General features: G+C 41.8%; 1 pseudogene; it reads left to right on the forward strand.

Moving 5' to 3' along the window:
* The first annotated feature begins 599 nt into the window (after positions 1-599).
* LOC119351469 lies at positions 600-3,466 on the forward strand (annotated as a pseudogene).
* The last annotated feature ends 16,247 nt before the right edge of the window (positions 3,467-19,713 follow it).

The following is a 19,713-nucleotide window of genomic DNA, read 5'->3' on the forward strand; positions in this document are numbered from 1 at the left end:
TCATTATCCATCTTGTATGTTAACTCTTCGATCTCCAAAGATAGTATAAAAATCTCAGAGTAATCAATATAGTCCTTTTATTCCCAAAATAGATTCATATGCACCGATAAATGCATGATCTGCAGCGTATCCAAAAAATATATGAACTGGCTGTAGGAAATATCGACCTTCTCCAATGAAGTTAATTCCGCCAAATAAGTTCAGATACGAGGAGGATAAGGTTTACATTTGGCACCCGGTTTCTGAAGGTCGCAAAATCTCCTCACATCGTCAAAACAAATTAATACTCGTTCATGCATGGCGCGTAATTATTCTAGGATATCAATGCGTGCATTTCTGATGGATTTGTTTCACCAATCAATAGTGGATTGAAACCTTGTTCCTCTCACCCCACCTCCTTACTTGCGCCTATAAATACACTCGTCCCGTCGACGGGAGGAGCATACTCGCTCATCACTCTACTGCACACATAAGGCAGTGGTACAATACAACGATAGGACCTAACAAGAAACTAGCCGGTAGTTTTTGTTGTAGAGAAACTAGCTAGTGAACGCCGAGGGACGACAAAGATGGTGGCAAGTGTTGGAATAAGCCACGGTATGGGTGGTGATCATGTGCGTATGTGCGCGATGATCGAGCCAGTCGCCGGTCCGTTGCCGTGTCGCGGCCGTGGCAAGGTGTACGTATGGGCGTACATGTGTATCGTGTGTGCGTGCGCGCGCATGCATGGAGCGTGTAGGTGCACGAGTACGTGCTTGTGTTTGCGTCAAGGTCTAGATCGAGTCCGGACGTTGGTTTGGCCACGTTCAAGGATAGATTAGAGTCAAGCCAGGTTTGTAGCTAGCTCCGTTGTGTAACAACGGCGGGCGCGTGATGGCATCCAGGTCAAGCGGAGGAGTGGCCAGCTCACGTTGGATGACCGGATCGCCAGGAAGCGTACGTGGGGTGACCGCGGCGTGCGTGGGCGCTACGTTCCGGTTAGCTACAAATACGGCTGTATATCGAGTCAGTTGTAACAATTCAAGCTGGAAAAAATCGTTGTTTGGCAGCGAGGCGTTCGTCGCCACAAAATCTCTGTGTGCTCACTTCTTCTTCTACCTCCGTCCCTAGAGAGCTAGCTAGGGTTAGACCCAACAGCAAGGGCTAGGGTGCTGCTCGTTGCCGCCGTGGTATGGTTTTTGGCAACCACGGCGTGCCAAGCCGCCCAGCCGGACTACGCCACCGCGCTCACCAAGTCGCTGCTCTACTTCGAGGCGCAGCGCTCCGGTAGGCTGCCGCCGACTCAGCGCGTCCAATGGCGCGGCGACTCGGCCCTCAAGGACGGCGCCGACCACGGGGTAAGCACGTCGGCGATGCATGCATCTGTATTACTACTCCCTCCGTTTCATATTACTCGTCGCTGATTTAGTATGTGTTTGGTTCGTGCATGATGCTGACATGCTTGATCCATCGATGTGCAGGTGGATCTCACCGACGGCTACTATGACTCCGGGGACAACGTCAAGTTCGGGTTCCCCATGGCGTTCATGGTGACGATGCTCTCGTGGAGCGTGGTGGAGCACCGTGACCGGCTGGCCGCGGCGGGGGAGCTGGGCCACACGCTCCAGGCAGTGCGGTGGGGCGCCGACTACCTGGCCAAGACGCACGCCCACCCCGATGTGCTCTACGTGAATGTCGGCGACGGCAACTCAGACCATGCGTGCTGGGAGCGGCCGGAGGACATGGACACACCCCGGAGGGCCCACATGGTGAACGCCACCCACCCAGGCTCCGACGTCGCTGCCGAGACGGCGGCAGCGCTGGCCGCTGCCTCCGTCGCGTTCACGGGGCCGCACGGCGACCCCCGGTATGCGTTGACGCTTCTGAAGCACGCGAAATAGGTGCATATTTTTACTTGCTTATTTTATTCAGAGAGACTGCTGCATATTTTGAGTTTTGGCACACGTATGCATATTGCATTGCATGCACAGCACACAGATTACACAACGGATGGTAAAAAAACCATTGGTGTAATAGTACGAGTACTAGATAAGAAAATAGAGCGGCGCACATATTAACCTGCCATTTTCATCGCGCAGTTATATACATGCACAGCACAAATTGAACGGTTTCTGTGGCTACAATCAATTTGAAAATAATGTGAGGGAATTTATTCAGCAAACCATCTCATAAAGCCGTGGTCATATAGTAGCTAAAAATGAATGTCAAATGAATTAATTATTGCTAGGAAACTGAAGGTGGACCTGTATTTGTGCACACAGACAGACAAAAACTGTATCAGCTAATTTCGTCAATCACTTGCTTCTGCAGTTGTTTCAGTTCGCCAAGAACCACCGTGGCCTCTACCAGAACAGCATTCCATCGGCCAGAAGTTTCTACAGTAGCAGCGGCGACGAGGTAGGAAGCACATCACTAATTAATGTCACAATAATGAACAGAAAAAATAGCAGTATTGTAAAGCAAATACTGAAACTTGTTTGGAACAGGACGAGCTGCTGTGGGCAGCTGTCTGGCTCTACATCGCCACCGGCCACCAGGAGTACAAGGCCTACATCGCCGGCGCCAACAACGTCGGCGGGGTGCGGCAGTCGTTGGGCTGGGACGACAAGTTCGTCGGAGCCCAGGCACTGGTCGCCAAGGTAAATGTACCAGATGATCTTAGTAGGTTTGATGAAGCCACAACAATTTTTAGCTTCAGTAACTGATGACTATGCCGGCCATACTGCAGCTCATCCTCCAAGGGAAGCTGCCCAACAACGGCCGCCACGCCGAGATGAGGAGCAACGTGGAGAGCTTCCTCTGCAACGTCCTTCATCACGGTGACGGCCGCAGCGGGCGGCTCACCCCGGGCGGCATGCTCTACCTGCAGCCCTGGTCTAACCTGCAGGACGTCACGACGGCGATGTTCGTCCTCATCACGCACACCGACCACCTGGCGGCGGCGAGGGCTTCCCTGCAGTGCGGCGGCGTGAGGCTGCCACCGGCGCAGCTCGTCTCGTTCGCACGGTCACAGGTGGACTACATCCTTGGCAAGAACCCAATGAAGATGAGCTACATGGTTGGGGTTGGAAAGAGGTACCCGTTGCAGCCGCACCACCGCGGCGCGTCGCTGCCATCCATTAGGAAATACCCGGGGAAGATCTCCTGCGGCAAGGGAGCCGAGTACTTCCACAGGTCTGCGCCCAACTTGAATGTGATTGACGGCGCCATCGTCGGAGGGCCTGACAACAACGACCATTACGACGATTCTCGGGGAAATTACCAGCAAGGCGAGCCATCGACATACACTGTCGCGCCCATCGTCGGAGTTATTCCTAGGCTTCTGCATAACTGATGTTCCTGTTTTCAGTCAAGAGATGTGCAATGTCAATGCCATCCTTGTAATTTTCTTATACCGACAACAACACAGGCATTGTTTCCTTCCAGACTTTGAAAAGAACTTCAACATCACCATAGTCCAACTTGACATTTCATTCCCTTCCAAATTTGTAAGAAACTTCAACATGTAGATCTCATCATATTGGCAAGAGTTCTTGTTTACACTAAGGGGTAGAGGCTTCAAGAGCAGGTAGACATTCCCTTATCACCTCTGCAGCTTGCTCCAGCTCCTTCTCCGACACGATGAGCGCAGGCATAAGCCTCACCACATTGCCTTTCCCGGACGTTAGCAAAAAGACACCAGCATCCAAGCACGCATCCACTAAAGGACCAGCTGGTATGTCGAGCTCGATGCCAATGATGAGACCGGCCCCACGGATCTCTTTGACATGAGGGTTTCCACTCAGCTTAGTTTTGAGCAGCTGCTTGAACTTTTTTTGAGTGAAAGAGGATTTCCCTTCCGATTTCCATTAAAGAAACCAGCATAACGAGTGCATTTTAAGGACCGAGTTCCAACACAAACATAAAGCTACGATCTAACAGCGGCCACAGTTAGACAGGAAGCCTTAAGCTATTACATCCAAAAGACAGCCATCTAACACATAAACCAACGACTAGGCGGAACCAGGCGTCCTCCATCGTCATTCATCACCATCACTGCACCAGACGCTTCACACAAAAGCGCCATCCTTGAGCAGCCCTGTAAATTTCACTTGCCACCTGCTCTATGAGTCTTGCTCCTAGCATCAACATTTTTTCTTCTGGGTCCTTTTTCTGCAAAATAGCCCAGTCTGTGATCCGGCTGCACATCATTTTAATGATGCAAATTGGGTCATTAATCTTTTTTCTATCAAAGATAATATCATTTCTGCAAATCCAGATCGCCCAAAGTAGGGCTAAAGTGCCAGTCAGAACTAGTCTCTTATCATTTTTCTGAAATCTACTAAGCCAACTACCAAAACAATCTTTTAAATTGGCCCGAATTTGTTTTAGATCAAAAGCACGCCCAACTAAATTCCATACTAGTCTAGCAACCGAATAGGAGAAGAATAGATGATCAATAGTCCCATCTTTCCCACACAAAACACAATGTTTATCACTCTTCCACCCCCTTTTGAGTAAATTGTCTCTTGTCGGAATACTTTTTTTTTATTCAGCAGGCACAGGAAAATTTTAATTTTTGCTGGTACCTTTCCATAAGAATTTCCGTGGAAAACCCACATCAGTCTTGATAAGATGAAGGTATAAGGATTTAACAGTAAATTTTCTATCTGCAGTAAGCATCCACATAGGTCTATCCCTCCCTCCATACATGAGAACCTCTTCGCATCTTTCTCTTAGGCTCTTCCATAAAAGATCAGCATCACCAAACAGAGATCTTCTAAAAATAAAAGAGTCCCCATCCTTTATCAATGGCTTCTCTAACAGAGATGCCATGGTCATTACTAATAAAATATAGTGAAGAATACGCATCTTTCAAAGGTTTGTTTCTCACCCACCAGTCTTCCCGGAACCTATTGTTTTTTCCATCTCCTAGTTTCTTTTTTATATGTGGGTAGAAGTATTTTTTAATTTTGATGAGACTAGACCAGAATTAGGAGGGTCCATTCTTGTGCCCCACTCCAGACAGACATTTGTCTTTGATGTATTTTCCTCTAATGATATGTTGCCATAATCCCTCGTCGTCTTCTAGTTTCCACAACCATTTAGCAACTAAAGCAATATTGAATAATTCCAAGTTTGTAACCCCCAATCCCCCTTGCTGTTTTGGTAGACAACAAGTCTTACATTTAACTAAGTGGTATTTCTTTTTATCTTCTTCAGCCCACCGCAACATCCTCGCTCTGTACAAGTCCACTTTTTTCTTCACTCCAGCTGGAAGAAGAAAGAAGGACATCATATAAATAAGAATATTTGTAAGACAAGGCTGCACTAGAGTAACTCTGCCAGCTATATTAAGCAATCTGTCTTGCCAGCAGGCACATCTTTTCTCAATTTTCTCAGTCATATTTTTCCACATGTCATTTCTAATTCTTTTATGAGAAATAGGTAATCCAAGATATTTCAGAGGCATCCCCCCCGCCAAAGCACATGTAAAGATTTCTTTGTACTTTTCAATTTTGTTTTTAGCTTCCCCCAACAGATAAATTTCACTTTTGTGGAAATTAAATGTCAGTCATGACATTTGTTCAAAAGCAGTCAAGATGAATTTAAGATTTCTGGTAGATTCCTCATCATCTTGTAATAGGAATATGGTATCATCTGCATATTGTAACATATTCACACCATTTTCATGGAAATCAGCAAGCACTCCTTTTATATACCCTTCTGTTCTAGCTTTGTCCAAAATGATGGCTAAAGCGTCAACAGTTAAGTCAAAAAGCAGAGGAGACAAAGAGTCTCCTTGCCTAAGACCTTTATGATTTTAGAAAAAGGGCCCACACTATCATTGACTTTAACTCCCACCTGACCCCCTCTCATGGTGTGCATAATCCAATCACACCACCTGTCCGGGAAGTTTTCGAGTTTTAGCATTTTATGCACAAAAGGCCACTTGATTTTATCATTTGCTTTTTCAAAATCCACTTTGAACAACATAACACTTTGTTTCTTAGTGTGTATAGAATTTAATGCTTCATGGAGAATAACCACTCCTTCCATGATATATCTCCCTTTCACAAAGGCTGTTTGAATGGGAGAGATAATGGGATTAACCACCCTACTAAGTATGTTCATTAAGACTTTAGTGATGATTTTGAAGCCAACATTCAGAAGGCAAATTGGCCTAAACTTCTGAATTTGTTTAGTATCTTTAGTTTTAGGGACCAAAGTAATGATCCCATAACTGAGTCTGGCTAAGTCTATTTTGCCACTATGAAAGTCATCCAGTATAGCCTTCAAGTCCATTTTAACCATTTCCTAGACATGTTGGTAAAAACCTATTGCAAAGCCATCAGGGCCAGGGCTTTTGTTTTTCTTCATAGAGAGCACCACATCTTAGATTTCTTCCATAGTGAAAGGTTTAAGTAGGATCTCTTGCTCCTGAGAGGAAATCCCTTCAGGAGCATGAATATTGAGATCAATATTAGAAATATTTTCTTGTCCAAAAAGTTTTTTATAGTGTCCAGTAATATATTCCATGAGCTTCCCCCCCCTTCAATCACTTCCCCTTCCTGTTCCAGAGCCAAGATTCTATTCTTTCTCCTTCTCCCATTCACCTTGGCATGGTAATATATGGTGTTGGAATCACCTTCTTTAATCTCTTTGTCCTTGTATCTTTATAGCAATTTGATTTCTTCTAATTTAAGAAGATCTTTTAATTCTTTTCTTAGATCTCTCTGTAGCTCTCTGTCATGTGCACAAAGGGCCCAAAGTTCAGCATTTTTATCAATTTTATCCAACATATCCAAGAGCTCCTTTTTCCTTTTTCTGTAAAAAACATTGGTATTCAAAATCCATCCCTTAATTTTTTGTCTGATATTTCTTAATCTTTTCTGCCATCTATCTAATCTGGATCCTGTACAATTGATCCCCTAATTCTTTTCAACAAATTCTTTAAATCCATCCATCAACAACCAGACATTCTCAAATCTAAGAATAGCCTTTGTAGGTTATGATCCCCAGTATCCAACAAGATATGATCTGAGATCTCTCTCTCTAGAGCATTAAAGATAGCCAAAGGATATTTATCTTCCCAGTCAGGACAAATTAACACTCTATCTAACTTCTCAAATGTGGGTTCTAGCGAATTATTATCCCAAGTATATTTTCGACCATTCAAAGGCAAATATCTAAGGCCAGCATGTTCTATGATGGCATTAAAAACAAAACCGAAGTGGTCAGTCCCCCTAGTTTATTAATTTTAGAACTATTTCTAATTAAGTTGAAATCTCCTCCAATCACACAGGGCTGAGGATTGTCCTGGTAAATTCTAGAAAGCTCTGCAAGAAAAGCTTCTTTTCCATCTTTTTGGGCATCACCATAAACTGTAACTAAATTCTAATTGAATTTAGCTTTTTTATCAAACAGAAGTAGTCTAACAAAGTATGTCCCTTTTTCAACTTGAATCAAATCAAAGCAATCACTATTAATCCCTACCAACCCCCCCAGATTTACCTCTAGGGGCAATCCATTCCCAGAGAAATTTGTTTCCCCCAGAAAGGTTATGTAATTCATTTTTTGCAAAAGTCATTCTTAATAGTTTCTTGTAACCCAACAAAATCTAGATGTTTTTCTGGAATTATATCTCTGATAACCCACAAATATAGGGGATCACAACAGTTTTCGAGGGTAGAGTATTCAACCCAAATTTATTGATTCGACACAAGGGGAGCCAAAGAATATTCTCAAGTATTAGCAACTGAGTTGTCAATTCAACCACACCTGGAAACTTAATATCTGCAGCAAAGTGTTTAGTAGCAAGTAATATGATAGTAGTGGTAACGGTGGCAAAAGGTAACGGTAGCAAAAGTAATTATTTTGGGTTTTGTAGTGATTATAACAGTAGCAACGGAAAAGTAAATAAGCGAAGAATAATATAGGAAAAGCTTGTAGGCATTGGATCAGTGATGGAGAATTATGTCGGATGCGATCAATCATTTAACAGTCATAACCTAGGGTGACACAGAACTAGATCCAGTTCATCAATGTAATGTAGGCATGTATTCCGAATATAGTCATACGTGCTTATGGAAAAGAACTTGCATGACATGTTTTGTCCAACCCTCCCGTGGCTGCGGGATCCTATTGGAAACTAAGGGATATTAAGGCCTCCTTTTAATAGAGTACCATACCAAAGCATTAACACATAGTGAATACATGAACTCCTCAAACTACGGTCATCACCGGTAAGTATCCCGATTATTGTCACTTCGGGGTTAACGGATCATAACACATAATAGGTGACTGTAGACTTGCAGAATAGGATCAAGAACTCTCATATATTGATGAAAATATAATAGGTTCAGATCTGAAATCATGGCACTCGGGCCCTAGTGACAAGCATTAAGCATAGCAAAGTCATAGCAACATCAATCTCAGAACATAGTGGATACTAGGGATCAAACCCTAACAAAACTAACTCAATTACATGATAAATCTCATCCAACCCATCACCGTCCAGCAAGCCTACGATGGAATTACTCACACACGGCAGTGAGCATCATGAAATCGGTGATGGAGGAAGGTTGATGATGATGATGGCGACGGATTCCCCTCTCCGGAGCCCCGAACGGACTCCAGATCAGCCCTCCTGAGAGAGTTTAGGGCTTGGCGGCGGCTCCGTATCGTAAAACACGATGAATCCTTCTCTCTGATTTGTTTCTCCCCGAAAGTGAATATATGGAGTCAAGGTTGAGGTCGGTGGAGCGTCAGGGGGCCCACGACGCAGTGGGGCGCCCCCAGGGGGTTAGAGCGCGCCCCCACCCTCGTGGACAGGGTGTGGGCCCCTTGACGTGGATCTTTCTCCCAGTCTTTTTTATATATTCCAAAAATAATCTCTGTTGATTTTCAGGTCATTCTGAGAACTTTTATTTCTGCACAAAAATAACACCATAGCAATTCTGCTGAAAACAGCGTCAGTCCGGGTTAGTTCCATTCATATCATGCAAGTTAGAGTCCAAAACAAGGGCAAAAATCTTTGGAAAAGTAGATACGATGGAGACGTATCAACTCCCCAAGCTTAAACCTTTGCTTGTCCTCAAGCAATTTAGTTGATAAACTGAAAGTGATAAAGAAAAACTTTTACAAACTCTGTTTGCTCTTGTTGTTGTAAATATGTAAAGCCAGCATTCAGATTTTCAGCAAAGATTATGAACTAACCATATTCACAATAACACTTAGGTCTCATGTTTACTCATATCAATGGCATAATCAGCTAGCGAGTAGTAATAAAAATTTCGGATGACAACACTTTCTCAAAATAATCATGATATGATATGACAAGATGGTATCTCTCTAGCCCTTTCTGGACCGCAAAACATAAATGCAGAGCACCTTTAAAGATCAAGGACTAACTAGACATTGTAATTCATGGTAAAAGAGATCCAGTCACAGTCATACTCAATGTAAACTAACAGTAATGGATGCAAATGACAAAGTTGCTCTCCAACTGGTGCTTTTTAATAAGAGGATGATGACTCAACATAAAAGTAAATAGATAGGCCCTTCGCAGAGGGAAGCAGGGATTTGTAGAGGTGCTAGAGCTCGGTTTTGAAATAGATATGAATAATATTTTGAGCGCTATACTTTCATTGCCAACATAATAACCGAGATATATCGATATCTTCCATGCTACACACATTATAGGCGGTTCCCAAATAGAATGGTAAAGTTTATACTCCCCCTCCACCAACAAGCATCAATCCATGGCTTGCTCGAAGCAACGAGTGCGTCCAACTAACAAGAGTCCCGGGGGAGTTTTGTTTGCAGTTATTTTGATTTGATTTGCATAAAGCATGATACTGGGTATCCCGATGACAAGCCATTTTCTCATGAGTGAGGAGCGGAGTCCACTCCTCTTGAGAATAACCCGCCTAGCATGGAAGATACAGACAGCCCTAGTTGATACATGAGCTATTCGAGTATACAAAACATAATGTTTATTTGAAGGTTTAGAGTTTGGCACATACAAATTTACTTGGAATGGCAGGTAGATACCGTATATAGGTAGGTATGGTGGACTCATATGGAACAACTTTGGGGTTTGTGGAATTGGATGCACAAGCAGTATTCCCGCTTAGTACAAGTGAAGGCTAGAAAAAGACTGGGAAGCGACCAGCTAGAGAGCGACAACAGTCATGAACATGCAATTAAATTAATCAACACTGAATGCAAGCATGAGTAGGATATAATGCACCATGAACATAAATATCATAGAGGCTATGTTGATTTTGTTTCAACTACATGCGTGAACATGTGCCAAGTCAAGCCACTCGAATCATTCAAAATAGGATACCACCCTATCATACCACATCACAACCATTTTAATAGCATGTTGGCACGCAAGGTAAACCATTATAATCTCCTAGCTAATTAAGCATGTCATAAGTAACTACAATCTCTAACTGTCATTGCAAACATGTTTGTTTCATAATAGGCTGGATCAGGAACGATGAACTAATCATATTTACAAAAACAAGAGAGGTCGAGTTCATACCAGCTTTTCTCATCTCAATAAGTTCATCATATAATCATCATTATTGCCTTTCACTTGCACGGCCGAATAGTGTGGATAATAATCTGCACGTGCATTGGACTAAGCTGGAATTTGCAAGCATTCAATTCAAGAGCGAAGACAAGGTAATATGAGATCTTTGTTAGATCAACAATAATGCATATAAGAGCCATTCAACATTTTCATTATGATCTTCTCCTCTCGACCCCCAAACAAAAGAGGCAAAACTATTTACACGGGAAAGCTCCCAACAAGCAAAAGAAGAACGAAAAATCTTTTTGGGTTTTCTTTTTAATTACTACTACAGCATGAAAAGTAAACTAACTAAAAGCTACAACTATTTTTTTGGTTTTTCTAAGGTTTTTCAAACACACAAGAAGAAAGCATAAAAAGGGAAATAAACTAGCATGGATATTACAATGAAAAAGTATGAGCACCGACAACTAGCATGAGTGTGTGAACAGGAATGTAATGTCGGTGAGAGATACGTACTCCCCCAAGCTTAGGCTTTTGGCCTAAGTTGGTCTATGGCCATGATTGCCCTGGCAGATATCCAAAGTTGTAGCTGGGGTCGTACTGAGAAGGATCCCCCTGGTGCCACCGGTTGGCGATCTCTTTCGGATTCCACTGATAAACAGACTGCCGGTGAGGATGAAATTGTGGTTCCGGCTCTGGCTCTGTAGCTGGTGTGGGGTTTCGGTAGGCGTGGATGGCCTCCGGTGGAGCAAGGTACTTGCCTGCAGATAAGTCAAACAAGGAAGGAGCAGGCAAAGTAATAGTCTCAGGGTGATTTTTATCAAATATCAGCTTGTACTTAAGCATCTTTTCCTTATTCTTAACGATAAAATCATGTGCTACCATACTCTTATAGTCTAGAAAAATAGGAGGCAGCAACTTCTCTTCCTTCTCATAATGCCTAATAGGTATGTTAAAATGTGCAGCGAGGCGCGAGGCAAAGATACCTCCCAAGATGGGGCCCTTAGTACGGTTAAGATTTAACCGCTTTGCAACAATAGCACCCATACTAAATGTGTCATCACGGAACAAGGCATGGCGCAAAATAACAATATCAGGGGCACTAAGGTTGCCACCATTTCCGCGACCAATTAAGCATCTACTAGAAAATATTGCAAAGTAACATAAAACAGGAAAATGTATGCTAGTAATTCTTGCATCAGAAACTTTCCTCGTTTCCCCTATAGCAATTGTATCAATAAACCCTTCCACATTGTCACGATGTGGTTCCTCTACACTGCCCTCAAAAGGTATCAAACAAACCTGACAAAAATCACGAAGTGACATCTCCTTATGCTCATCATATAAATAAAATTCCACCGTAGGTCATGAGCTCCTAGCATGGAAATGAAAGTTTTGCACAAAGATATTGGTCAGTAAGAGATACTATTTGTGTTGGTCGTGGAGGAAGGCGGTGAGGCCTGCATTCTCAGCCAATTCATAGAAATCATCATAAATCCCGACTGCTCTCAAGAAATCATCACAAGGCCATTCACACGGCCGAACCTCCGCGGTGCGAGGGAGATTATACTTGGGCTTCTTGTTCTCTTCATTTTGTTTATCCTTCGAGCTTCGGCTCAATGATCCCCTCAAAAATCTCTTCATCTTTTTCTGAAAATTTCTAAATTTTTTAGTAACTTCAAAATAAAAGTGGACCAAACTCAACAATATTGATGGCAACTACTCCTACAAGTGCCTAGAGGCAATATCATGCATTAAAACTACTTTTGACCATATAAATTTGACATGCAAGATCAAGAACAGGGTCACCTAAGCAGCAAAAATTTGCAATAAATAAAGCACTAGAACAAAAACTAATTGGACCATTGGAGGAGTCACATACCAAAGAACAATCCCCCAAAGTAGTTTTGTGAATGGAGCTTTGAGCTAGGAGATTGAAAATGGCAGCAAGATGAGCTAGAACTCGGGTTTGAGCTGGTTGGTGATTATTTTTTGGAGGAATGAGTGTGTGGTAGCTGGAATAAGTGGAGGGGAGCCACCATGGGCCCACGAGGCGGGGGGCACGCCTTGGGGGGTGGGCGCGCCCTGGACCCTCGTGGCCAGGTGCTTGCTCCCCCTGGTGTGTTCTCAGTGCCAGATATTCTCAAATATTCTAGAAAAAATCATATTTAATTTTCAGGGAATTTGGAGAACTTTTATTTTCGGGGTATTTTTTATTGCATGGAAAATTCAGAAAACAGACTGAAAAATACTATTTTTGCTTTATTTAATATAAATTATAGAAAGTAAAAAGAGGGTACAGAGAGTGGTGTTTTCTAACTTCATCCATCTCATGCTCATCAAAAGGAATCCACTAACAAGGTTGATCAGGTCTTGTTAACAAACTCATTTCGAATAACATGAAACCGGAGAAATTTTGAATAACACTAGGTTACCTCTACGGGGATATGCATGTCCCCAACAATAAGAATATCATATTTCTTATTGACAGTAGGAAGAGCAAATTCAAAACCTCCAATAGTGATTGTTGAAATTTTTCCAATAAAATTGATACTGTGGACTTGAGGTTGTTTCCTCGGAAAGTGTACCGTATGCTCATTACCATTAACATGAAAAGTGACATTGTTTTTGGTGCAATCAATAACATCCCCTGCAGTATTCAAAAAGGTTCTTCCAAGAATAATATACATACTATCGTCCTCGGGAATATCAAGAATAACAAAGTCTGTTAAAATAGTAACGTTTGCAACCACAACAGGCACATCCTCACAAATACCGATAGGTATAGCAGTTGATTTGTGAGCCATTTGCAAAGATATTTCAGTAGGTGTCAACTTATTCAAATCAAGTCTACGATATAAACAGAGAGGCATAACACTAACACCGGCTCCAAGATCACATAAAGCAGTTTTAACATAGTTTCTTTTAATGGAGCATGGTATAGTTGGTACTCCTGGATCTCCAAGTTTCTTTGGTATTCCACCCTTAAAAGTGTAATTAGCAAGCATGGTGGAAATTTCAGCTTCCGGTAGCTTTCTCTTATTAGTAACTATATCTTTCATATATTTAGCATAAGGATTCATCTTAAGCATGTCAGTCAAACACATACGCAAAAAGATAGGTCTAATCATTTCGGCAAATCGCTCAAAATCCTCAAAATCCTTTTTCTTGGATGGTTTAGGAGAAAAATGCATGGGTTTCTGAACCCATGGTTCTCTTTCCTTACCGTGCTTCCTAGCAACAAAGTCTCTCTTGTCATAACGTTGATTCTTTGATTATGGGTTATCAAGATCAACAACAGGTTCAATTTTACATCATTATTATTGCTAGGTTGAGCATCATCATGAACATCATCATTAACATTATCACTAGGTTCATGTTCATTACCAGATTGTGTTTCAGCATCAGAAATAGAAATATCATTGGGATTCTCAGGTGTGTCAATGACAGGTTCACTAGAAGCATGCAAAGTCCTATCATTTTTCTTTTTCTTCCTTTTAGAAGGACTTGGTGCATCAATATTAATTCTCTGAGAATCTTGCTCAATTATCTTAGGGTGGCCCTCAGGATACAAAGGTTCCTGAGTCACTTTACCTCCTCTAGTTGCAACTCTAACAGCAAAGTCATTATTTTTACTATTCAATTCATTCAGCAAATCATTCTGAGCTTTAAGTACTTGTTCTACCTGAGTGGTAACCATAGAAGCATGTTTACTAATAAGTTTAAGTTCACCTTTAACACTAAAGTTATCAAATTCATCCAAACATTGGCTAGCAAACTTAGCGGGGGGATTTCAGCTTTATCATATCTATAGAGAGAGTTTACCTTTACTACTTGTGTCGGGTTATTGGGACCGTGTGTTTCTTCAATAGGTGATGAATTAAGACCATGTATTTCTTCAACAGGAGGTAAATTCTTAACATCTTCAGCTTTTATACCTTTTTCTTTCATAGATTTCTTTGCCTCTTGCATATCTTCAGGACTGAGAAATAGAATACCCCTTTTCTTCAGAGTTGGCTTAGGAGTTGGTTCAGGAAGTGTCCAATTATTTTCATTGGTCAACATATTATTCAATAGAATTCCATCTTGATCAACTGTTCTTTCCCTGAAAACACAACTAGCACAACTATCCAGGTAATCTATGGAAGCATCGGTTAGTCCATTATAAAAGATATCAAGTATTTCATTTTTCTTGAGAGGATGATCAAGCAAAGTATTAAGTAATCGGAGAAGCCTCCCCCAAGCTTGTGGGAGACTCTCTTCTTCAATTTGCACAAAATTATATGTTTCCCTTAAGGCAACTTGTTTCTTATGAGCGGGGAAATATTTAGCAGAGAAGTAATAAATCATATCCTGGGGACTACGCACACAACCAGGATCAAGAGAATTAAACCATATCTTAGCATCACCCTTTAATGAGAACGGAAATAATTTAAGGATATAATAATAGCGAGTTTTCTCATCATTAGTGAACAGGGTAGCTATATCATTTAATTTAGTAAGATATGCCACAACAATTTCAGATTCATAGCCATAGAAAGGATCAGATTGAACCAAAGTAATTATATCAAGATCAACAGAGAAATCATAATCCTTATTAGTAATAAAGATAGGTGAAGTAGCATAAGCAGGATGATATTTCATTCTAGCATTCCGAGTTTTTTCTTTAAGCTTAGCTAATAACTTCTTAAGATCAGATCTATCATTACAAGCAAGAAAGTCTCTAGCAGTTTCTTCATCCATAACATAACCCTCAGGAACAACATGCAATTCATATTTAGGGGGAGAATCTTCATCATCACTTTCATCAATATTATCAGTTTCAATAATTTCATTCTCTCTATCCCTAGCAAGTTGTTCATCAAGAAATGCACCTAGTGGCACAGTATTATCAAGCATAGAAGTAGTTTCATCATAAGTATCATGCATAGCAGAAGTGGCATCATCAATAGCATGCAACATATCAGAATTAATAATAGAAGCAGGTTTAGGTGTCGCAAGCTTACTCAAAACAGAAGGTGAATCAAGTGCAGATCTAGATGGCAGTTCCTTACCTCCCCTCGTAGTTGAGGGAAATTTTTTGGTTCTTTGATCTTTCAAGTTCTTCATAATGATAAGCAGATATAAATCCCAAGTGACTCAAAGAATAGAGCTATGATCCCCAGCAACAGCGCCATAAAATGTTCTTGAGAACCCACAAGTATAGGGGATCGCAACAGTTTTCGAGGGTAGAGTATTCAACCCAAATTTATTGATTCGACACAAGGGGAGCCAAAGAATATTCTCAAGTATTAGCAGCTAAGTTGTCAATTCAACCACACCTAGAAACTTAATATCTGTAGCAAAGTGTTTAGTAGAAAAGTAATATGATAGTAGTGGTAACAGTGGCAAAAGGTAACGGTAGCAAAAGTAATATTTTGAGTTTTGTAGTGATTATAACAGTAGCAACGGAAAAGTAAATAAGCGAAGAACAATATAGGAAAAGCTCGTAGGCATTGGATCGGTGATGGAGAATTATGCCGGATGCGATCGATCATGTAACAGTCATAACCTAGGGTGACACAGAACTAGCTCCAGTTCATCAATGTAATGTAGGCATGTATTCCAAATATAGTCATACGTGCTTATGGAAAAGAACTTGCATGACATCTTTTGTCCTACCCTCCCGTGGCAGCAGGGTCCTATTGGAAACTAAGGGATATTAAGGCCTCCTTTTAATAGAGTACCATACCAAAGCATTAACACATAGTGAATACATGAACTCCTCAAACTACGGTCATCACCGGTAAGTATCCCGATTATTGTCACTTCGGGGTTAACAGATCATAACACATAATAGGTGACTATAGAATTGTAGAATAGGATCAAGAACTCTCATATATTGATGAAAACATAATAGGTTCAGATCTGAAATCATGGCACTCAGGCCCTAGTGACAAGCATTAAGCATAACAAAGTCATAGCAACATCAATCTCAGAACATAGTGGATACTAGGGATCAAATGCTAACAAAATTAACTCGATTATATGATAAATCTCATCCAACCCATCACCGTCCAGCAAGCCTACGATGGAATTACTCACACACGGCGGAGAGCATCATGAAATTGGTGATGGAGGAAGGTTGATGATGACCATGGCGACGGATTCCCCTCTCTGGAGCCCCGAACGGACTCCAGATCAGCCCTCCCAGGAGAGTTTAGGGCTTGGCGGCGGCTCTGTATCGTAAAACATGATGAATCCTTCTCTCTGATTTTTTTCTCCCCGAAAGTGAATGTATGGAGTCAAGGTTGAGGTCGGTGGAGCGTTAGGGGGCCCACGAGGTAGGGGGCATGCCCAGGGGGTAGGGCGCTCCCCCACCCTCGTGGACAGGGCATGGGCCCCCTGACGTGGATCTTTCTTCTAGTATTTTTTATATATTCCAAAAATAATCTCCGTTGATTTCCAGGTCATTCCGTGATCTTTTATTTCTGCAGAAAAATAACACCATGGAAATTCTGCTGAAAACAGCGTCGGTCTAGGTTAGTTCCATTCAAATCATGCAAGTTAGAGTCCAAAACAAGGGCTAAAGTGTTTGGAAAAGTAGATACGACAGAGACGTATCAATCTCTAACAAAATTTCTCTTAATATCTTGCCCTATGCCTCTTACATTCCATAATATACCTATCATTATTTCTTTTTCTTCCTTTTTTCATCCCACCTATTGAGATGGCATGCTGCCCAACACTATTGGCTGGTGTGCTGATAACCCACAAGTATAGGGGATCGCAACAGCTTTCGAGGGTAGAGTATACAACCCAAATTTATTGATTCGACACAAGGGGAGCCAAAGAATATTTTCAAGTATTAGCAGCTGAGTTGTCAATTCAACCACACCTGGGAACTTAGTATCTGCAGCAAAGTGTTTAGTAGCAATGTAATATGATAGTGGTGGTAGCAGCAACAAAAGTAAAGACATCAAAAGTAATGTTTTTGGTATTTTGTAGTGATTGTAACAGTAGCAGCGGGAAAGTAAATAAGCGAGAACCAGTATATGGAAAACTCGTAGGCACCGGATCAGTGATGGATCATTATGCCAGATGCGGTTCATCATGTAACAGTCATAACATAGGGTGACACAGAACTAGCTCCAATTCCTTAATATAATGTAGGCATGTATTCCGTATATAGTCATACGTGCTTATGGAAAAGAACTTGCATGACATCTTTTGTCCTACCCTCCCGTGGCAGTGGGATCCTATTGGAAACTAAGGGATATTAAGGCCTCCTTTTAATAGAGAATCGGAACAAAGCATTAGCACATAGTGAATACATGAAGTCCTCAAACTATGGTCATCAGCGGGAGTGGTCCCGATTATTGTCACTTCGGGGTTGCCGGATCATAACGCATAGTAGGTGACTATAGACTTGCAAGATAGGATCAAGAACTCACATATATTCCCGGAAACATAATAGGTCCAGATCTGAAACCGTGGCACTCGGGCCCTAGTGACAAGCATTAAGCATAGCAAAGTCATAGCAACATCAATCTCAGAACATAATGGATACTAGGGATCAAACCCTAACAAAACTAACTCGATTACATGATAAATCTCATCCAACCCATCATTGTCCAGCAACCCTACGATGGAATTAATCACGCACGGCGGTGAGCATCATGAAATTGGTGATGGAGGATGGTTGATGATGACGACGGCGACGAATCCCCCTCTCCGGAGCCCCGAACGGACTCTAGATCAGCCCTCCCGAGAGGTTTTAGGGCTTGGCGGCGGCTCCGTATCGTAAAACGCGATGATTTCTTCTCCTTGACTTTTTTTCTCTCCGAAAGCAAATATATAGAGTTGGAGTTGGCGTCAGAGGGCATCCAGGGGGCCCACGAGGTAGGAGGGCGCGCCCTAGGGGGGTGCCCCCCACCCTCGTGAGAAGGGTGTGGGCCCCCTGGTCTTCATCTTTGGCGAGGATTTTTTATTGTTTTTTCTAAGATGTTCTGTGGAGTTTCAGGTCATTCCGAGAATATTTGTTTTCTGCACATAAAACAACATCATGGCAATTCTGCTGAAAACATCGTCAGTCTGGGTTAGTTCCATTCAAATCATACAAGTTAGAGTCCAAAACAAGGGCAAAAGTGTTTGGTAAAGTAGATACGACGGAGACGTATCAACTCCCCCAAGCTTAAACCCTTTCTTGTCCTCAAGCAATTCAGTTGACAAACTGAAAGAAAGAAAGAAAAACTTTTACAAACTCTGTTTGCTCTTGTTATTGTAACTATGTCAAGCCAGCATTCAAGCTTTCAACATATATCATAACTAACCACATTTTCAATAATTCTCAGGTCTCATAATTACTCATATCAATAGCATAATCAACTAGCAAGTCATAATAATAAATCTCGGATGACAACACTTTCTCGAAACAATCATAATATGATATAACAAGATGGTATCTCGCTAGCCCTTTCTGAGACCGTAAAACATAAATGCAGAGCACCTTTAAAGATCAAGGACTGACTAGACATTGTAATTCATGGTAAAAGACATCCAATTATAGTCATACCCAACATAAATTAATAGTGATGAATGCAAATGACAGTTGTGCTCTCCAGCTAGTACTTTTTAATAAGAGGGTGATGACTCAACATAAAAGTAAATGGATAGGCCCTTCGTAGAGGGAAGCAGGGATTTGTAGAGGTGCCAGAGCTCGGTTTTGAAATAGAGATAAATTGTATTTTGAGCGGTATACTTTCATTGTCAACATAACAACTAAGAGATGGCGATATCTTCCATGCTAAACACATTATAGGCGGTTCCCAAACAGAATGGTAAAGTTTATACTCCCCCTCCACCAACAAGCATCAATCCATGGCTTGCTCGAAACAACGAGTGCCTCCAACATACATCAGGTCCCAGGGGGAGTTTTGTTTGCAATTAATTTTGATTTAGTTTGCATAGAGCATGGGACTAGGCATCCCGGTGACCAGCCATTTTCTCGTGAGTGAGGAGCGGAGTCCACTCCTCTTGAGAATAACCCGCCTAACACGGAAGATAAGGACAGCCTTGGTTGATACATGAGCTATTTGAGCATACAAAACAGAATGATTATTTAAAGGTTTAGAGTTTGGCACATACAAATTTACTTGGAATGGCGGGTAGATACCGCATATAGGAAGGTATAGTGGACTCATCTG

This window comes from Triticum dicoccoides, chromosome 1A (genome assembly GCF_002162155.2).
Source record: "Triticum dicoccoides isolate Atlit2015 ecotype Zavitan chromosome 1A, WEW_v2.0, whole genome shotgun sequence".
NCBI lineage: Eukaryota > Viridiplantae > Streptophyta > Magnoliopsida > Poales > Poaceae > Triticum > Triticum dicoccoides.